Below are 22,672 nucleotides of genomic sequence, written 5' to 3' on the forward strand. Positions count from 1 at the left end.
CAAAATCCGATCCCGCATTTTGCTAATTCCTACCCTCTGATGAGAAGGAAAATATTTCTTCGAAACTCCACGGATTAAGGACTATCCACTTATCTAGTGTTTCCTTTTCAGATTAAATATGTTTTTAACTCATTTCACAGTGTTTTTTAACATGTTTTATTAACTGTTTGCTCGTATTATAAGCTCTATCTCCTATTTGGCTTTATCGAGCTTTTACATCTGGCTGAGATAACTTTATAAATATTAATTCTTTAATATTTATAATATACTTTAATTTTACTATCTTGGATCATTTTGGTAAATTTAATTGTAATTTTTATTTTATATATATATATATATATATATATATATATATATATATATATATATATATATATATATTCAAACACATCTGATTGAACACAACGGAGTTATTCTTTTTTCCGATCATAATGGATAACTTTTCAATCTGCCAAGTGGTCTTTTTAATTTTGGTAAGCAACTTATATAGAACCACGCCAAATGTTTGTTGTTCGGCCATATTCTTCTCAAGCGTTTTCTATCAGTGCGCTTGATTATCATCAGGAGCAATTGTTGTTGTTTTCGGGGGGAGGGTCATTTTCTTTTTCTTTGAGGCTTGGTGCATTTATAATTTTTTTTTAAAAATTGGCTATAAAGGTGGGTGCAGGAGGATTGGGGCGAATTATTTTTATTTTATTTTTTAATTTCAATTTTCTCGTTGCATAGTTTATTTCTTTAGTTTCTAGTTAGTTATTAAATACTGTTAGTATATTTGTCCCAGTGTTAAATGAGATCCGGTTTAAAAAGGGCCATAGATTTTTTTATAAGTATTATTGGGATTTCCCAAACGTTTGAGGTAACAAGTAATGTGACGACGTCAAGAAGAAAGGAAACACAAACACAGAGTTAAATGTTATGAAAAAAACTGTATTTACAAAAAGGAAAAGAAAGGTGTTGCAAACAATTGGGTTTGCGGGAAACTTATCTCACAGATGTGTCCGTTTATCAATTAAATCTTTCCTGTGTCCTTAGTTGGTATGAAAGAGAAAAGGTGCGGCCTTGGTCTGTGCTGCTATTACGGCTTTGGACTCCTCGTGCGTCCCATATTTCTGGTGGCGGAGAGCTGGCGAAATGGATGTACTCGCAATCAAGTCCCAACCGCAAAGAGGCTGAAAGTTCGAAGGGGCCGCGCAAATAGGGGTTGGGGAGGAAACTAGAATGGCAGCCCGTGATTGGTTGTTTTTCATCCAATCACAGGGCACCATACCAGTGACTCCGTAATAATTCCAATAGTATGGCTTCTAGTAATTTTAGTCGTCATGTGCAGTTGTTAAGGTATCTGATTTTAGTATTATTAGTTAAGATATTTCTAATGTTGGATGACTGTAGCTTTTTTATCGTGGGATGTTAGATGATGTTTTATGGCAGCTAAATAATAGGTTAGTCCTTGGGAGAGTATTGTTGTTGTATGGCCTATGTATGTGTTGTATGAGTTTTTAGAATAGGTTCGGAGATATTGGAAGTTTTAAATTTAGTATAATACATTATTAGTTTGATCTTTTTGTTTTGTTCGGTGGGTCTGGTGTATCTTTTAATTAGGTTTGTTATTATTTTTTAAAAATCTGTTTTGTAGTTAGTGTGTCATTGGTTTTTATAGTATACTTTGATGGTGTCGTTTTTGTTAGGGTTAGGTTTTATGTTTTTATTGTGGAGTGGACTTAAATAGGCTTTTATATGTTTATCAACGATTTTATTGGGAAAGTTATTGTTTATTAGTTTGTTTTGTGTTTGTTAGCTCTTTGTAAAATATTTGTTGAGTTGATGCTATAATGTATGCGTGGTGAATCAAATTTTTTTATAAGGACACTTTTACATTTTTCTGGGCATTCACTATGGTAATTAAGGAGTATTGCGTTATTGTTGGTAGGTTTTTGTATATTCCTATATAATTTTATGTGTGGGATCGCTTGAATCTACTAATATGTCAAGAAATGGTATTTTGTTATTTATGTTTGGTTCGTGGGTGAATTTGAGGATGGGGTGTGTTTCTAGGTTTAGTTTGAGTTTTTTAATGTCTTGTACTGATTCGGCTGCAATGAATATGTCATCGGCATATCGGCCATAGATAGTAGATTTATTTTTTGGATCTGTGAAGATTTTATTAGCGAGGTGGGTCATATAGTATTCTGCGAAGCGAATGTTGGGCCTAGAGGGGTATCTTATTGAGACGCCATCTATTTGAATGTATGTTTTCCCAGCAGGGTCAGTGAAGGGAACTTGTGTGCGGCATTTTAATAGTAATTTTTCAAGGGTTTGGGATTTTATAGCTGGAGGGGGTATTGTATTGTAATGGTATGGGGTAGCTTTATATTGCCTTAGGAAGTAACGTAACTGGGTTTATCAGTTGCGACCTCTCACCATGGTTGTAAGTATAAACCTTTTTAGTGTATGAATAAAGTGATTGACCTCTGCATTTGCCTCAGGCTATAGAGGTGTAATTTTTCCGTGTTTAAAATCTGACTGAATAGCAAAGTCTCTGAAATCTTGTCCTTGAAGTGATGGGGGAGGGGGGCGCATTATCAGACCTCAAAAAGGTTGGATATTCTTGTTTGAGTAAAACCATTGAGGGATGACTGCACTTTCAGACGGTGAGAGGAGTATTTCACCTTCAGGGAATTGGCTATAGTTATCAATTGTGACTAGCAAAAAGTCTCCAGATGGAAAAGAACCTGTAAAGTTAACAGAAATTTCAGTCTACGGAGCAGTTGGGAGTGGAGTGCATGGATTCCAGATGTGTGTGTCTTGAGTTCGAGGCCTGACAGAGGATGCAGCCCTGTACTGTTTTTTTTTTCACTATTTTGTACCTTCTTGTGAACCACACCCTTTCTCTTATTGATTGTTTTGTCTGGACTAGGAATTCTCAACCGGGGTCCACATGGACCCTAGGGTGTCCATGGAATATTTCTGGGGGTCCACAGGTAAAAAATTATTATCATTCAAATTTAGATTATTATTATTATTATTATTATTATTATTATAGTTGTTGTAGAATATTTTATTTGCATTAAATTAGTTTTCATTTAAAAATAAAGCTTAATTATATAATATTTCTTTGATTAATAAAACCTCAAAATTTATATTAGTGAAAAATAGAAGATTGTCTTATGACCAATAGTTATGAAGGGGTCCACCAAGATAAAAAGAAGAGAAAAGGGGTCCACGAGTAAAAAAAGGTTGAGAACCACTGGTGTAGACAATGCTATGGTGGTGTGTGTGATATACTATGTCAACTGTACTTTTCCTTAATGTACAAGAGATCACAAGATGGTGTCGTCAAAGGATAACGCTACCATTCAATGATAGTTACATAAAACATTTTTCCAATATTAAAATTAAACAAGATATCTTTTTTGTTAAAAAGTAAATATATACTTTATTATAGTATATTTTATTAAAAATAAAACCATTCTTAAAAAAAAATTCCATTTGACATTAAATTTATATAGAAAAGTGAATTCCACATTTTGAAAAAGTAATTTATTCATATCATGAAAACCATTTTTCTGCGCCACTTTTAAAGTATATATTCGTTTTCAGCACCTCCGAGAGAGATTATAAACATTGACCATAATTGTCAACTAGTAAACATTAATTAGAAAGTACTTTTCCAGGGCATTCATCATGAAGAAGAATCATCAGCAAAAAACGGGAGTAAACAAGGAGATGCAGAACTTGAGCCAATATTTTTTTTGCAAGATTTTTTTTTTTTTTGGTACTTATGCACTTATTTTAATGTGCCAAAATAATAACGTTAGAAAGCCATTCTTAACATGGTGAGGGGAGGAGGGTGTTTTGTTACTATTCTTTACTTTCACCTAACAATTAAATAAACAAAAGAGGTACTTATGCAGAGAAGGTACCATGCCAAAATAATAACGTTATTATTTTGGTTGGTTGGTTGGTTGGTTGGTTGTTTTTGTTTTACGGCTTATCAACCCTTTTCAGGTTATTTAATGCCAAATCCAGTGATTTTGAAGAGCAATTTTTTAATAGAATATATTTGTTGTTTTTTCAAGTCCGTTTCTATTCAACCCATAGTTGGGACCCTAACAGTTACTACCACTCCATGTCAGAGTGGACCTGGGAGCAATGACAATTACAGGGTGGCTCCACACTCCCCAAAGCCCGGAAGCTGGGGTCTCACCATCGGATATAGTTTAAGGTCATATCCAGGACCATGTTATTATTTTAAAAGCCATTCTTAACGTGCGGACGATGTTGTAGCACATGAAAATTGCAACAAACATAAGCATGTCCAATCAGAAGCCAGTTCTCAGTCACGTGACCAAGTGATCTGTACTTTCACCTTACGATTTAATAAACATAATATCGTAAAAATTGAATTAAACTTAAAAATATTATTTAAATAAAGTGCAGTAACATAGATACGAAACTAATTAATATTTAATGAAAAATATTTAATTAATATTTAATAAAAATATTTAATTAATATTTAATAAAAAATATTTAATTAATATTTATTAAAAATATTTAATTAATATTTAATAAAAAATATTTAATATTTAATAAAAATATTTAATTAATATTTAATAAAAAAATATTTAATTAATATTTGATAAAGATATTTAATTAATATTTAATGAAAAATATTTAATTAATATTTAGTAAAAATATTTAATTAATATTTAATAAAAAATATTTAATTAATATTTAATAAAAAATATTTAAAAATTATTTGAATATATCTTTTATTTTCTTTTATTACGCACAGCAAAGTTTCACGGGTTAAAAAAAAATATTTAAATATTTTTTTAAAATTTAATTTGAGGGTAACAGTTAACACCGTCAAATCACGATATTGCGAATTATTAAAGTTTTCGGTGCTACTGCACTTACTGATCCACGCTATTTTTTTTAAATCGTATTTCCAAGCTTAATTAAAGTTTTATTATATGTTGGTTTTTTTTTTATTATTCAATTGTAAGGTTAAAGTACAGAATAGGTACAAAACACCCTCCCCTCCCCATGTTAAGAAATAATAACGTTATTATTTTAGCACGGATCAATAAGTGAAAGTGCACTAGTATCAAGTTTTCAAATATTTTTATATATTTAGATATTTTAAAATATTTTTTTAATATTTTATTTCGAGTTTTAGGCTTTACGCACGACAAAGTTTCAGTTTTTTGAATATTATAATCTGTTGCTAAGACAATAATACACGTTTTAAAAATTGTTTCATTTTTCTGTTAAATAAATAGTTATAAATATATAAAAATGTTTATTTTGTTCGTTTACTTTATTTAATCAAGTGCTTACTTCCAATTAGTTTAATATAATTTTCTTAACAAAATAACACATGATTTCACGGTGTAAAATACTGATGTATGTGACCCTTCTAGAGTTGTCAAACTTACTTTCGTCTTTGCCGGGCTTAACTGCAAGACTGCCCAGAAGTACGACTCTTATCGGAAGCTCATTGGTTTTGCAATTTAATATTTTGATTTCGTGCTTGTGCAGTTTACAAAAACATTTAAAAAACGAACCAAGACATTAAAAAACGAACATACTGAAAAATAACTATATTGTAAGTACCTATTTACTATGCCTCCCCACGGGACAGAGTTAGACACCAGGGTCGTTTTTTAACGTGGAGAAAAGGTACAAAAATAAAAATTGTCTCAGTCGTGAAGGATTTCTCCTCCACCGAAAGAGAACAAGAAAATGAAGTGCAGCATCTGAAGAACAGATACTACACTTTGATCTTGACCAAAAGGCCAAGAATCGCAATAACTATATTGTAAGTACCCGTTATGGAAGAAAGTTATCATGAAAAACAAAAAATTCGTTAAAACTTGCGGAGAATGCGCTGTTTTACGGTTGTTGTAAAAATGGAACGGAAATTTAAATTTCGTTCCGTTTTAAATTCGGAACAATTTTTACATTACGTCTAACTCACCGTTCACATTCGACATGTCAATTTGTAAAGGTTTTCGGGTATGCTTACAAGGTTGGGGGTGTCTATTCCCAAAGCCGTTCTTAACATGGGAAGGGTGGAGATGTCTATTCGTTGTAAGCATACCTGAAAATCTATAAAAGTCGACATTTTCTACATGAACGGTGAGTTTGACTTATGTAAAAAAAAAGTCTACCAAATGGACTTTTTTCGTTTTTGTTCTATAAAAAGAAAATCTTTCGTTTTTTTATAAACATAAAAAAGTACGATTGTTTAATGTTATTCTTTCGATTATTTTCAATTTTTTTATGCGCATGCGGAAGTTGTAAAAAAAAAAAAAAAAAATTCCAACGGAATGAAATTTAAATTTCCGTTCCATTTTTATAACAATCATAAAACAGCGCGTTCTCTGCAACTTTTACTACAAAAAATCACTTAATTTGATCAAGTAGATTTTTCTTTTTACAGAGGAAAATTAAATTTTAATGAAATCGATCGTATCGCCGCCATCTTGGCAATTGAGTTATCTCCCCTGGTGCCCCTTGGCTTAAAGTTTGTCAAAATTTGATGAGATTATTTTGAAACTTGGGCAGAAAAACTACTTCGATAAATATTTTAGTTTTTTCTACTCATAAAGTTCTGTGTCCTTTTCCCCCGCCTTTTTTCATTTTGTCCTTTGTTAACCCTTTTTGGTAATCTGGAAGATTACCCCCTTTTTTTCTCTTCGCACGTTAAAATAGGCAAGATTGTGATGATACGTACGATTGATCTCATTAAAATTTGGGTACTCATGCAGAGAGTGATCCGTGCTGTGCTGCTGAAATAATAACGTTATTATGTAAAAAGCTATTCTTAACATGGGGAGGGTGTTTTGTATCTATTCTGTACTTTAACCTTACAACTGAATAAAAAAACAAACAAACATATAAAACTTTAATTAAAAATACGATTTTAAAAATAGCGCGGATCACTCTCTTCATTAGCACCAAAATTTGGGCGGACGAAAAAACCTAAATTCCACAATTTTCACTTTTTTTTTAATTTACTTTTTTTGCTGTTAATATGTTCGATTACAGACTTAAGTTTTAGATTATAAAAAAAAGATGAAAAAAAAAATTATAACTTTTCCACGTAGGGTTCAGTTTTCACTTATAACGTTATACTAAATTGAACACGAACTTTGTAACCACGATGAATGGATAGATACATAGATGAGATGGATACATACATACAGAGAGAGAGAGAGAGAGAGAGAGAGAGAGAGAGAGGGGGGGGGATACATAAATGAGAGTACGACGAGGGAAGAGGAGGGGTAAACAAATCTTCCTTTTTTTTAACCCCTCCAATTCTAACGCCTAACTTTTAGTCACATCAGAGAGTTGCCATTTTTTTGTTTGTTTTTTTACATCGTGGTCACAAAGTTGGTGTTTAATTTAGTACAACGTTATAATTGAAAACTGTACCCCCATGTGAAAAGTTATAAAAAAAATTTTTTCTATTTTTTTATAATCTGAAACTAACGTCTGTAATCGATCATATTAACAGAAAAAAAAAAAAAAGGTAAAAATTGTGAAATTTAGGCGGGTGCACTCTCGACAACGTCCGCTAAAATTTGGTTTTCCTCTGTAAAAAAAACCCTACTTGAACAAATTAAGCGATTTTTTTTTATGAGAATTCTATTTCAAAATGAGTACATGCAATATAGTTCTTTTTCAATATCTTCGGGGTTTTTTTTTTTTTTTTTTTTTTATGTTTTTTGTTTTTTCTTTGGTACTTGTACAGTTTAGTCAACACATTGAAACATGAAAATATCGAAAAAAGTTTAAATTGTATCTATCCGTTATGGAACGAAGTTCTCCGGGAAAAAAATTTCACTTGATTTCATCGAGTAGTTTTTTTTTGTTTTTTTTTTTACAGCGGAAAAACACATTTTTATGAGAGCGCGTTGAAGGCGGCCATCTTGGATTAAAAAAAAAATTGTCTGAATTTTAGAAATGACAAAGGGAGATAACTCCAGTTAAAGCGCTGACACCCCTTCCCATCTTTAATACTAGCTAAATCGAACATTTTGCTCGGTATCATAACAAATTATTTTTTCGCTGTAAAAAACAAAAACAAAAAAAAAACTACTTGATGAAATTAAGTGAAATTTTCTTTTTCAGATAACTTCGTTCCATAACGGATACATACAATTTAAACTTTTTTCGATATTTTTATTTTTTAATGTCTTGACTAAACTGTACAAGTACCCTTTTTTATTATTTCTTTGGTAAACTGCACAAACAGTGTTTGTGACAAGCACTCTTGATTTTCGAAGAGACGCCCAGATTTTTGCATGATCCATTATTTCTGTCACTTTCGTTTCGGGCATCTACAATTCCGCTGATTTGGGTGACTGAAATAGAAATTCCACTAATTTGGATGGCTGTAATAGAAACAACAATCGAATAAACAATAAAACGCAAAATCACGAAATCGCGGCTTCATTTTAACACAAAATTCTGTGTAGCTATTATTATTTTTTTTTTTTTAAATATTATTACATGAAAAACCTTTTCGAGTTAAAATCTATTGAGAAAAATACGTTTTTATTAGTAAAACCGCACTTTTACGGCTTATTGATGTAAGAAAGCGAAACGCCGTGATCCAAAACGGAAAACGAAACAAAGTACCTTTTTCTAGAATAATGTTGAGAGCGCTTGTTTCGGTTTCCAGTTCATTTTCGGATCACGGCGTTTCGCTTTTTACATCAACAAGACATTAGCCCGAAAACTTATTATTAATTACCTGTGAATTTCTGGGTTTATATTACTGTACACATAGATTCGAAAAAGTTGTCAAAAAACAAATATATAACAAATAAATGTTATCAAAGGCAAGATAAGTTACTTTTCTATAGGCACCGTCTTTTTAAAAATCTACCAAAAATCAGGTAATTATCCAATCAATACGAAATTTTCAGCAATTATTAAGAGAAGAATGAACTTTATAACAGTGTACTTATTTTTCATAAACAATATATATATATATATATATATATATATATATATATATATATATATATATATATATTGTTTATGAAAAATATATATATTATATATATATATATTTGCTTACAACCCCCCCTTGTTTTGAGGGGGTTCCAAATATGCTTAAAATAATCATCTGAAATTGAACAAAACATATTATGTTGTTGTAAGGGACGAGATTATAGATTAAAAAAAAACAACTTGTTTGCATACCTTATTTTGACGTCTGAATATCAGAACTTAATTATCCCGCTTTTGAGTTTTGAAGTGTGAAATTCGGTGAATATGTTAAGTAAAATAATTAATTTAAGTTAAGTAGGCACCGCCAAAACTGGGGGGGGGGGCAGGTCAGTACTTTTTGACGGACCGTCTTTTTAAAAATCTACCAAAAATCAGGTAATTATCCGATTAATACGAAATTTTCAGCGATTATTAGGAGAAGAATGAACTTTATAACAGTGTACTTAACAATTTTTTTTTAGCGAGCCGAATAATGCATGACCATTATTAAACAGGGCATGCTTTGAATAATTGATACCAAAAAAAAAAATTCGATAAATATTGTGCCCTTTGTGTTAAAAATAGCATCTTTTTTTTCGATCCCGTTTGAAAACGTTTGCCGCCTTTCGACTATGGTGGACCAAACGCGCTGAAATAATTTTTTTTTATTCTGCTTTAAATTGCCCCCCCCCCCATTTTGGGGAGTCTGGCCCCCACACACATACACATTAAAAACCAAATTCATACAAGTGGTCACCCATCTGATACTGGCCAGCCTCAGCGTTAATAATACATTGAAATTTTCGTCAATGAAAAATAAGTTTTTTTTGGCTATTTGGTCTTCCATAGTTTGCTTTTTACCAAGTACAAATGTAAACATTATATCAAATCGACGTAAAGTAACTGGTTGCCTATATGAATAAGTGGAATTATTTGAAATCCAGGTACTTATATTATAATATTTTTGCATATTCTCATAGAAAATCACCCTAAATCTTAGTTAGACAAAAAATAAACAAATGAATTCTTTCAAAAGCTTTTTTTCTTTTTTTTAAAATATTTATATACGTTTTTTGTGCAAAACAAAAAACGCCAATTGTTAACTTTTGGGGAAAATTTAACATTTAAAATTGAATTAAAAATAGTAGAAAAAGTTTTACATTATTCTGCTTATTATATGATAAATTTCGGGGTTTTATCTTTCTTGAAAAAAAAAAAAGTTATTCAGAAATAATGGATTTTAATAAATGTAATTTCGTTTTAAAAAACAACAACTTGATTTTTAGGCCATTTTTGGTGGTGCCTACCTACCTAACGGGATAATTTTTTTGTGTTTTTATTTAATGTAAAATGTTTATTGAGCTCGAAAAAACATCCAGTGTTTACCAATGTATTGGAAAATTCAAAATTGGTGCCGAACTCTCAGCTGAACACGGTAAGTTTGGGAAAATGAGTTAAAAATAGAAACTATACCACATACTGTTAAAAACCCACCGAATATATGTCAGCGTATGTCACGGTAACATATATTGCGCTAATTTCTAACAGTATTTTGTATATATATATTTTTTTTAACGCATTCCTAAAATATCATTTGCGAATAACTATTTCTAAATTAATAATAATCATCGATTATCATAAATTCATAATAAAGCACTTCTACACTATTGGGACGAAATTTCGGAAATCATAATACAGAATTTCACATGAAAACAATGGTATCTACGTATTCCTTGTATTTTTAAGATGATTATATCAAAAAATCACGAAAACCGATAAGGTAGAAAATTATTTATTAAAGAAAGTAAAAAATAGAATTTGATGAAAATGATTGTGAGACACAGGAGAGTTCAAAAGCAAGGTAATTTTCCGTTTTGATTTAAACAAGATAGCCAAAATTTTTACCTAACACAATTAAAGTTGATATTTATTTATTGTGGACTATTATTCTCATCTTTCTTAGATATTGTTTCACAACGTTTCGGCCAACTATTCCTCTGGCTTTCGGCAGGTGGTAACCGCGACGGATAGGAACTCTGAATCTCCTGACTGCATTCACTGCCTTCCATAGTGGTTGTCGTCTCACAACATTTTTGACCAAGTAAGCCTCTGCCCGGCTTTGGGTAAGATTGAAATGAAAATAAAAATTTTTCCTCTTAATAGACACATCGCGTACTTCAAATTTTAAATTCCTTGTTTTTGCTTCACATCAGCCATTTTGATAACATTTTTGAACAATAAAAATGAATCGTTGATGAATGTATAAAAGATTTTTAGTTTTTCAGTTTTCATATACTAGAATTATGAGCACTCCGAGCCAAAGTTCTAGAGTATCTCAAAGTGTTTTTAACACTAATATGTTGTTAAAGCAAAATAAATTGTTTTCGCCGATTAAAATAATTCCCAATGTTATATCTGGATGTTTCCGGATTTCTTAGATGAGGATTGATAATTTGTATTAGTTGGATTCTTCGGACTACTGTTCTCATCTCGAGTGTTATTCTCGCAACAGATAAGAACTCTGAATCTCCTGACTGCAATTACTGCCTTCCATAGTTGTTGTCGTCTCACGACATTTTTGACCAAGTAAGCCTCTGCCCGGCTTTGTGTAGGATTGATATCTTCAGACAATTCTCACCTGGAACCGTAGATTAGAATAATAGTCCACAATAAATAAATTAATATAAATAATACTCATCTCAATAATGAATTCCAATTAAAATGATATATATACCATTCGGTACGGACCCGACCATGGAAGATCATATAATAAAAAAAACAAGAATTTATAAGACCAAAAAAAAATTCAACCTTGATCGTCCTTTGGGGCCCGTGTCGCAGTTTTTTTTTGTTTTGTTTTTACATGGGGGTCACCACTTATCAAGGCCCAAAGGCCACTCAGGGATAAGGGTTATTGCGTGTAGTAATCAATGAGATAGTATTGTAGTAATCATTAGTATTGGGGATTTTGATAGTGTCTTACTTAAACGGGCGGTTTGTCAGGAGTTTGTTTATGTTGGACTTGAAGACGTCCAAGTTGTAGTCAGGTGGGAAACAGGCAAGCAGCAGAGAGTTCCACTGGCGTGCAGTTCTAAGAAAGAAGCTTTGCTCATGGAATCTACGTTTGGATTTAGGCACAGATAAAGAGTGGGGAAAATTGTTGACAGTAGTTTCAGCCAGACGGGTGTTTCTCGTGAAAGATTGGCGAGGGAGGGACGAGGGATTGGAGCTCAGACGAGCACCTGCCATGGAAATAATGATAAAACAAAGGCTCGCAACATCTCTTCTGTGGGAGAGAGGTTGCAGGGAAGAGAAAAGGGCACCCCCCCCACTAAACCACAAAGTCTATTTTGTACTCTGTCAAGGCAGGATAGGCTGTTTTTAGCAGCTCCTGCCCAGATTTGGCAGCAGTACTCCATCCTTGGACATACTTGGCTTTTATACAGATAGAGAATTGCATCAGTAGTGAGATATCTTCTGGAGCGGTAGAAGGATCCCACCATTTTCCCAGCGGCCCTGGCAACAGATTTGATGTACGTGTTCCATTCCAGATCAGGAGTAAAGGTCAGAAGCTTGTCAAAACATGGAGCCTCCTTAAGACGAGAGCCATCCATTTCAATTGATGCCAGATGGAGATCAGAGCGTTGATGGTGTAAAGATAGAAGCTTGGTTTTGGATGAATTAAAAGTGACCAGCCACCTCTTCCCCCATTATACCACGCACTCAAGTTGATAGAGACGTTGAATTTCTACGGTTCCAGGTGAGAATTGTCTGAAGATAGCGATTTCAATCCTACCCAAAACCGGCCAGAGGCTTAGTTGGCCAAAACATGGTGAGACGACAACAACTATGAAACACAGTAATTGCAGTGATTGCAGTCAGGAGATTCAGAGTTCCTATCCGGTCGCGGTTACCACCTGACAAAGGCCAGAGAAATAGTTGGCCAAAACGTCGTGAAACAACTAATAAAAGATGAGGATAATAGTCCGCAATAAAATTAATAAAATAATACTCCAATTAAATAATATAAAGTAATTAGGCTTGAAGATAATTATTATTAAAGCAGAATGCTAGAATCGAACTCAGTTACCAAAAGTTAAAATTAACACATATTGTTATTTAGATACGATTCCAGGAATGCAGTGGTATTGTCCATTGTCGTTAGTAATAACTATAAAACAAAGTTAGGTCAGAGGAATAATGAACAATGAAATTAATAAATGTCCTTTGTGACGCCAGGGCACGTGTTGGAAGCATATGCATGTACATGTGCATCCCATATATACAGTTCAGTTAAAGTTCGAAAACAGAGTTGAGAGAGGAAAGACAGGGCAATCAGAGTTCAGTTCAATTTGAGTTGGAAAGAGCGTTAGCTTAAGCTCCTTCAGGAAATGAAAGGGAAGAGTAGAAGAAAAATGTAGCAACCTAAGACGGCATTGGATTCCCATCATTCTCATCACCAGCTGAAAAACAAATGTCTTCATATTGTTTGTAAGCTTTTGTCTTCATTTGTCATCAACCGCAAGGTAATGTGTTTTTGTCTATTGTATAATGAATGTTATCTGAAACTCCTCATCAATACTGTATCTTCTGTCTGTATTTAAAAGAAATGTTCATACACCCATCGTCTCTTCACCTCGGTAATCTATCTCCTATTATAAATGTGCAACCCACCTATGCAGCAGTATTAACTAAATAAACAAGTATACATGACAGACGTCAGCCGATGGTCATAAGTGATATGTGTTGATGACGTCATTAGAAGGGAAATGTTTTTGTATGTAGAGTTTTAGTCAGTTGGTGGTTAGAGCTTGAAGGAGACAGACAGAGAGTCAAGCCGACTGGTTGTAACGGCTCAAATATAAGGAACGTAGGACCAGCGTGCAACTTTCCAATGGGGAGATATCTGTAATAAAGTTGCTGAAAAAAACAACCTGAGATTTGTTGATTCATTGGGATGAATCTTCTTTGTAACTTTTCGTCAAACAATACTAAAAACAATACGTCCCTTTCTGTTGTAAATGCTATGAGTTTGTTGTTGAACTATATCTGTGAATATATCGACGCGTACGAACACGAGAACACTAGACGATCATAGATGCACTCATAAATATATACATGTCATATAGATTCAATAGACGCGTAAAAACATGAACGTTTACATATACAAGTAAACTGTTATACACACTCGTTTATATATACAATCCCACAATGCAACACTGCTGTTCGATAACAAGCAAATCTTGAAGCGTATTCATAAAAGTAAGCTATGCGTTTAAGTATATAGTTGTTTTTATCAAATAAATGATAGAATTTGTTTATCTGTGAAAACAAAACGATTTTATTTGACAACCAATACGTGTATGCAATAGAGCGAGAGAGGTTAAGAGATGTGGTGGCAACAGCTCGAGGCATAGACTATCATTGGCCTTTGTACTCGTCTTTCTGACTTACCCAACTGCATTCATTTTAATTACGATTGAATATACTGTTCCTTTCTTTACGATGGCCATTTTCATTTAAGTCATAGGTTTGAAACTGGAACACTTTCTCCCACTTACTGTTTTTCAGAAACTTGGCATCAACCAGAATTTCTTTGTTATTTCAGTTCCCAAACCTGCCCATTCCGTCATCATCTGAGACCATTGTTTAACACTTATTTTTAATTATAATTGCGAGGTATAAGAAAATAAAGAGAATAATGTTGATCTTTGTTTTTCTGGAATGAATGAGAAAGTAAGTTACAAGACAGAAACCAAGACAGACAGTGGTTAGACTAATTATACTTTTAATCTATAATACAAAAGTCAGTTGTCTGTGTATATGTTTCTATGTTCAGCAAAATGTTAAAAAAGGCCGCTGGAAGAACAGTGGGATCTTTGTATCGATCCGGTAGATATCTCACTGCTGATGCAATCCTCTATCTATATAAGAGCCAGGTACGTCCAAGGATGGAATACTGTTACCACATCTGGGCAGGAGCTGCTAGAAAGAACTTGTCCTGCCTTGATAGAGTTCAAAATAGACTTTGTAGCCTTGTAGGAGATGTCCTTTTCTCTTCCCTGCAACCTCTATCTCACAGAAGAGATGTTGCGAGTTTGTCTCTGATGTATCGTTATTTTCATGGAAAGTGTTCGACTCAGCTTCAGTCTATGGTCCCCCCTCGCCTAACTTTCACAAGAAACACTCGTCTAGCTGAAAACACTATCAATAATTCCCCCCACTCTTTATCTGTGCCTAAACCTAAACGTAGATTCCATGAACAAAGCTTTTTTCTTAGAACTGCACGCCTGTGGAATTGTCTTCCGTTTTCCTGCTTTCCGGCTGACTACAATATGGTTGTCTTTAAGTCTAACGTAAATAAGTTCTTGATGAGCAGTTCCATATAATTTATAAAATTTACCGAATTTTAATTACTAACGATTACTATATTGTCCAATTTCTACTGTGCACTCTTTAACCCTTATCCTCGAGTGGTCTCTTGGCCTTGATAATGTGGTGATGCCTGTGTAAAAAAAAAAAACAAAAAAACTACAAAATAAATACCCGCAAAATTGGTATAATTTTGATCAGCAATTATATCTAAAATTATCTAAAATTTAGAAAAAAGGATGTACAGAGAAGAATGGGGGGAAATAGAAAAAAAAGAGAGGAAGATATAGAGAGGGATAGAAAGATGTAAATAGAAATATGTATCACTTTTGGCCTGTGAAACGTCGGAATAGATAGGGGTAGTAAATAATAAAGGAAGAATATATATAATACATATTCATACTTACATTTTATATATAGAATATATATTAATACTTACATTTTATATATAGAATATATATTAATACTTACATTTTATATATAGAATATATATTGATACTTACATTTTATATATAGAATATATATTGATACTTACATTTTATATATAGAATATATATTGATACTTACATTTTATATATAGAATATATATTAAAACTTACATTTTATATATAGAATACATATTAATACTTACATTTTATATATAGAATATATATTGATACTTACATTTTATATATAGAATATATATTAATACTTACATTTTATATAGAGAATATATATTGATACTTACATTTTATATATAGAATATATATTAATACTTACATTTTATATATAGAATACATATTAATACTTACATTTTATATATAGAATATATATTAATACTTACATTTTATATATAGAATATATATTGATACTTATATTTTATATAGAGAATATATATTGATACTTACATTTTATATATAGAATATATATTAATACTTACATTTTATATATAGAATACATATTAATACTTACATTTTATATATAGAATATATATTGATACTTACATTTTATATATAGAATATATATTAATACTTACATTTTATATATAGAATATATATTGATACTTACATTTTATATATAGAATATATATTAATACTTACATTTTATATATAGAATACATATTAATACTTACATTTTATATATAGAATACATATTGATACTTACATTTTATATATAGAATATATATTAATACTTACATTTTATATATAGAATATATATTAATACTTACATTTTATATATAGAATATATATTAATACTTACATTTTATATATAGAATATATATTAATACTTACATTTTATATATAGAATATATATTGATACTTACATTTTATATATATAATACATATTAATACTTACATTTTATATATAGAATATATATTGATACTTACATTTTATATATAGAATATATATTGATACTTACATTTTATATATAGAATATATATTGATACTTACATTTTATATAGAGAATATATATTGATACTTACATTTTATATATAGAATATATATTGATACTTACATTTTATATATAGAATATATATTAATACTTACATTTTATATATAGAATATATATTGATACTTACATTTTATATAGAGAATATATATTGATACTTACATTTTATAGATAGAATATATATTAATAATAACATTTTATATATAGAATATATATTAATACTTACATTTTATATATAGAATATATATTAGTACTTACATTTTATATAAAGAATGTATTAATACTTACATTTTATATATAGAATATATATTGATACTTACATTTTATATATAGAATATATATTGATACTTACATTTTATATATAGAATATATATTGATACTTACATTTTATATATAGAATATATATTAATACTTACATTTTATATATAGAATATATATTGATACTTACATTTTATATATGGAATATATATTAATACTTACATTTTATATATAGAATATATATTAATACTTACATTTTATAGATAGAATATATATTAATAATTACATTTTATATATAGAATATATATTAATACTTACATTTTATATATAGAATATATATTGATACTTACATTTTATATATAGAATATATATTATTAATTACATTTTATATATAGAATATATATTAATACTTACATTTTATATATAGAATATATATTGATACTTACATTTTATATATAAAATATATATTAATACTTACATTTTATATATAGAATATATATTGATACTTACATTTTATATATAGAATATATATTAATACTTACATTTTATATATAGAATATATATTGATACTTACATTTTATATATAGAATATATATTAATACTTACATTTTATATAGAGAATATATATTGATACTTACATTTTATATATAGAATATATATTGATACTTACATTTTATATATAGAATATATATTAATACTTACATTTTATATATAGAATATATATTAATACTTACATTTTATATATAGAATAAATATTGATACTTACATTTTATATATAGAATATATATTGATACTTACATTTTATATATAGAATATATATTGATACTTACATTTTATATAGAGAATATATATTGATACTTACATTTTATATATAGAATATATATTGATACTAACATTTTATATATAGAATGTATTAATACTTACATTTTATATATAGAATATATATTAATACTTACATTTTATATATAGAATATATATTGATACTTACATTTTATATAGAGAATATATATTGATACTTACATTTTATATATAGAATATATATTGATACTTACATTTTATATATAGAATATATATTAATACTTACATTTTATATATAGAATCTATATTAATACTTACATTTTATATATAGAATAAATATTGATACTTACATTTTATATATAGAATATATATTGATACTTACATTTTATATATAGAATATATATTGATACTTACATTTTATATAGAGAATATATATTAATACATACATTTTATATATAGAATATATATTGATACTAACATTTTATATATAGAATATATAATGATACTTACATTTTATATATAGAATATATATTAATACTTACATTTTATATATAGAATATATATTGATACTTACATTTTATATAGAGAATATATATTGATACTAACATTTTATATATAGAATATATATTAATACTTATATTTTATATATAGAATATATATTAATACTTACATTTTATATATAGAATATATATTGATACTTACATTTTATATATAGAATATATATATTAATACTTACATTTTATATATAGAATATATATTAATACTTACATTTTATATATAGAATATATATTGATACTTACATTTTATATATAGAATACATATTAATACTTACATTTTATATAGAGAATATATATTAATACTTACATTTTATATATAGAATATATATTAATACTTACATTTTATATATAGAATATATATTAATACTTACATTTTATATATAGAATATATATTAATACTTACATTTTATATATAGAATATATATTAATACTTACATTTTATATATAGGATATATATTAATACTTACATTTTATATATAGGATATATATTAATACTTACATTTTATATATAGAATATATATTAATACTTACATTTTATATATAGAATATATATTAATACTTACATTTTATATATAGAATATATATTAATACTTACATTTTATATATAGGATATATATTAATACTTACATTTTATATATAGAATATATATTGATACTTACATTTTATATATAGGATATATATTAATACTTACATTTTATATATAGGATATATATTAATACTTACATTTTATATATAGAATATATATTAATACTTACATTTTATATATAGAATATATATTAATACTTACATTTTATATATAGAATATATATTGATACTTACATTTTATATATAGAATATATATTAATACTTACATTTTATATATAGAATATATATCAGTACTTACATTTTATAGATAGAATATATATTGATACTTACATTTTATATATAGAATATATATTAATACTTACATTTTATATATAGAATATATATATATACAATGATTTGGAACTATGGTGAAAACACCAGTACATCCAGAAAAAAAAATCAATGTTCAGGGCGCTTTTTTGGACTGGTAAGGTTATTGGTCGATAGGTCTTCAGAGATGATGATGTTTGGAATGTGATAGTAATGGGAAGCAATACAGTAAAATGATTACAAACTTCTTCGTGCCTCAACCGGACATGTGGTTCCAGTAGAATAAAGCCACATACCCCACGACACATGATAAATCAATTTACTGAGGGAAACATTTGAACAAATAATTTCATAAAATAAAACTGTCAACTGGCCACCTTGCTCATGCGATTTAACCCCATTAGATTATTTTCTTTGCGGATATGTAAAGTCCCATATCTACGCTGATAAATCAGAAACAATAGAACATGTTGAAGACGACATTCGATGTGTTATTGCTGCAATACAGCCTAATTTAATGTGAAGAATTTGTGAAAATTGAACCTCTGTATTTTGCCAGATATGCGCAAGATGTGGGGACAATATGCCTGAAATCATAAATGAAAAAAAAAATTAATCTTTGGAATAAACCAAATATTTGTATAATAAAAATATTTTTCTATGATTTGTTTTATTTAAATTTTTCTGCCTCTAATGAAAAGATCCCTTAGATTCTTGGTGCTTTTCATGGAACATGAAAAGATAGAAACGTTGTAAATTTTAATAGAAATATGTATCACCCCCCCCAAAGAAATTTCGGTTGGTTGGTTGGTTGTTTTTGTTTTACGGTATATCAACCTTTTTCTGGTTATTTAATGCCGAATCTAGTTATTTTGAGGAACGATTTTTTAATGGAGTATATTTGTTTTTTTAAGTTGGATTCTATTTAACCCATAGTTGGGACCCTAACAGGTGCTACCACTCTGGGTCAGAGTGGACCTGGGAGCAATGGCAATTAAAGGGTGGCTCCACACTCCTTAAGGCCCGCAAGGGGGGGGGGCTCACCATCGGATATAGTTTTAGGTCATATCCAGGACCGTAAGAAATTTTGGGTAGACTTGCGAGTAAATAATAAATGGAACACATACATCAAGTCTGTGGCCAATACAATATGGTTGTCTTCAAGTCTAACGTAAATAAGTTCTTGATGAGCCGTTCCATATAAGTTATCAAATTTACTAAATTTTCATTACAAATGATTACTATATTGTCCAATTTCTACTGTACACTCTTTAACCCTTATCCTTGAGTGGCCTCTTGGCCTTGATAACGTGGTGATGCCTATGTAAAAAAATTTTTTTTTTAAATAATAATAAATGAAAAATATGATATACAATGTATTAACTGGAATGGTGATAATCTACAAGCTATGGCTGAAGCACAATTACATCCAGAAAAAGTCAATGTTCAATGTATATGTCTTCAAAGGCGATAGGGTGAGAACATAACATAGCAATTAGTATTGAGACGATTAATAAAACACGGAATCAGGAATAAGAAAAAACGGTATCGTAATCGATATTAGAATCGGAAAAATTGATGCCTATTTTCCGATGCCAAAACGATTCTTGTAATTGTCTTTTTTATTTGATTTTGTTTCAATTAAAATCTTCCATAATGATAAAATAATAAATATTTATTGATTTTAAAGCTAAAATCTAAAAATCATCCTCCACCAGGTGTATCAGAATTTTTGTAGGAATTTTTGACACCCCTAACACGAAACTGCAAATAAAATATAAAAATCTCGTAATTTTCTGTTAAAAGTGGGTTGTTTATTTTCTTTATGGATTATACTTCCAAAATAAACTATTAAAGTTGTTTTAAAAGTAATAGAAATATATATATATTTTTTAAAAACAGTAATGAATTTTACGAACTCAATATTTTTCAATTTTTAAACTTTAAAAATCTATCAAAATTTTTCTATTGATTCTATTTTTACGATATTTTCAGGGTCAATGTGAAATTTTATGTTCTTTCCAATAAACCGAATATAATATTTTAGACAAACGTTTTTTTTTAATTCACGCCCCCCCCCCAATTTTCAAGTGTCTATTAAAAAGTAAATAATTAATTTATGTTTCAAAGTCTTATATATCACAAATTGAAGAGAAAAGGTCAATAAATAATATATTCAAATTTAAAAAAAAAAAAAACCCGTTTTTTAGAATTTTACCTGTAAAGTCCGAAGTTTAAAACCTTTTTAAAAAAAAAAAACACATTTTTTTTTTAATGAAACCTTGGTCCTTGCTCCTTTTAATTGAAAAAAAAAATTAGGGCTTTAATTACATTTTTCGAGGAGTTATAAGCTTGGAAAGATGGGGTGGAATTATTCACTATTTTCACGAAATTTCTGATACACCTAATCCTCCACAAGAGTATTTTGATGTTTAGGAAAATATCTGCATATTTAACATGTGCTTTTTACGAACATCGGGAAAAATAACGATCTTATAGTTAAATAATTAGAGATTTATAAAGAATCGGAATCGGGAATTGTATCGGAATCGGGAATTAAGCACGGAATCAGAGAAAATATTGGAATCGTCCCATCACTAATAGCAATACAGAAAAATGATTATCAACTTCTTTTTGCCTTAAACTTAACTGGAAGGTATTAATGTTGCAGACGTATGGTCTCAGCAGAATAGAGCCACATGCCACACAGCGCTCAGTACAATTAATTTACTGAAAGAAACATTTGATGAACAAATAATTTCATGAAATGGACCTGAACACTGGCCACCTCGTTCATGCAACTTTTTTCTTTTTTTACATGGAGTTCACAACTTATCAAAGCCCAAAAGCCACTCGGGGATAAGGGTTAGTGTGTGTACAGTAATCAATGGGATAGTGTAGCAATAGTATTGGAAAATTGATAAGGTGTCATTACTTAGGGGGGGCGGTTCATCAGGAATTTGTTTGTGTTGGACTTGAAGGCATCCAGGTTGAAGTCAGGAGGGAAACAAGCAAGCGGAACAGAGTTCCACAGGCGTGCAGTTCTAAGAAAGAAGATTTGTTCATGGAATTTACGTTTTGATTTAGGCACAGATAAGGAGTGGGGAAAATTATTGACAGTGATTTCAGCTAATCGGGTGTTTTTTTAAAAAGATTGGCGAGGGGGGACCAGAGAATGGAGCTCAGACGAGCACTTGCCATGGAAATAATGATAGAACAACGACAGGCTCGCTACGTCTCTTCTGTGCGAAAGAGGTTGCAGGGTAGAGAAAAGGGCATCGCTCACCAAGCCACGAAGTCTATTTTATACTCTGTCAAGGCAAAAATATTAACAAATGATCTAAGAGAGAAAAGCAAG

The 22,672-nt window shown here is 29.5% G+C and overlaps 1 pseudogene; it reads right to left on the minus strand.

Annotated features, from left to right (window-relative positions):
* Nucleotides 1-5,582: 5,582 nt before the first annotated feature.
* LOC145269974 (U2 spliceosomal RNA) lies at nucleotides 5,583-5,810 on the minus strand (annotated as a pseudogene).
* Between the last annotated feature and the right edge of the window lie 16,862 nt (nucleotides 5,811-22,672).

This window comes from Euprymna scolopes, chromosome 45, assembly GCF_053919585.1.
Source record: "Euprymna scolopes isolate OS-2025 chromosome 45, ASM5391958v1, whole genome shotgun sequence".
NCBI classification, from domain to species: Eukaryota; Metazoa; Mollusca; class Cephalopoda; order Sepiida; family Sepiolidae; genus Euprymna; species Euprymna scolopes.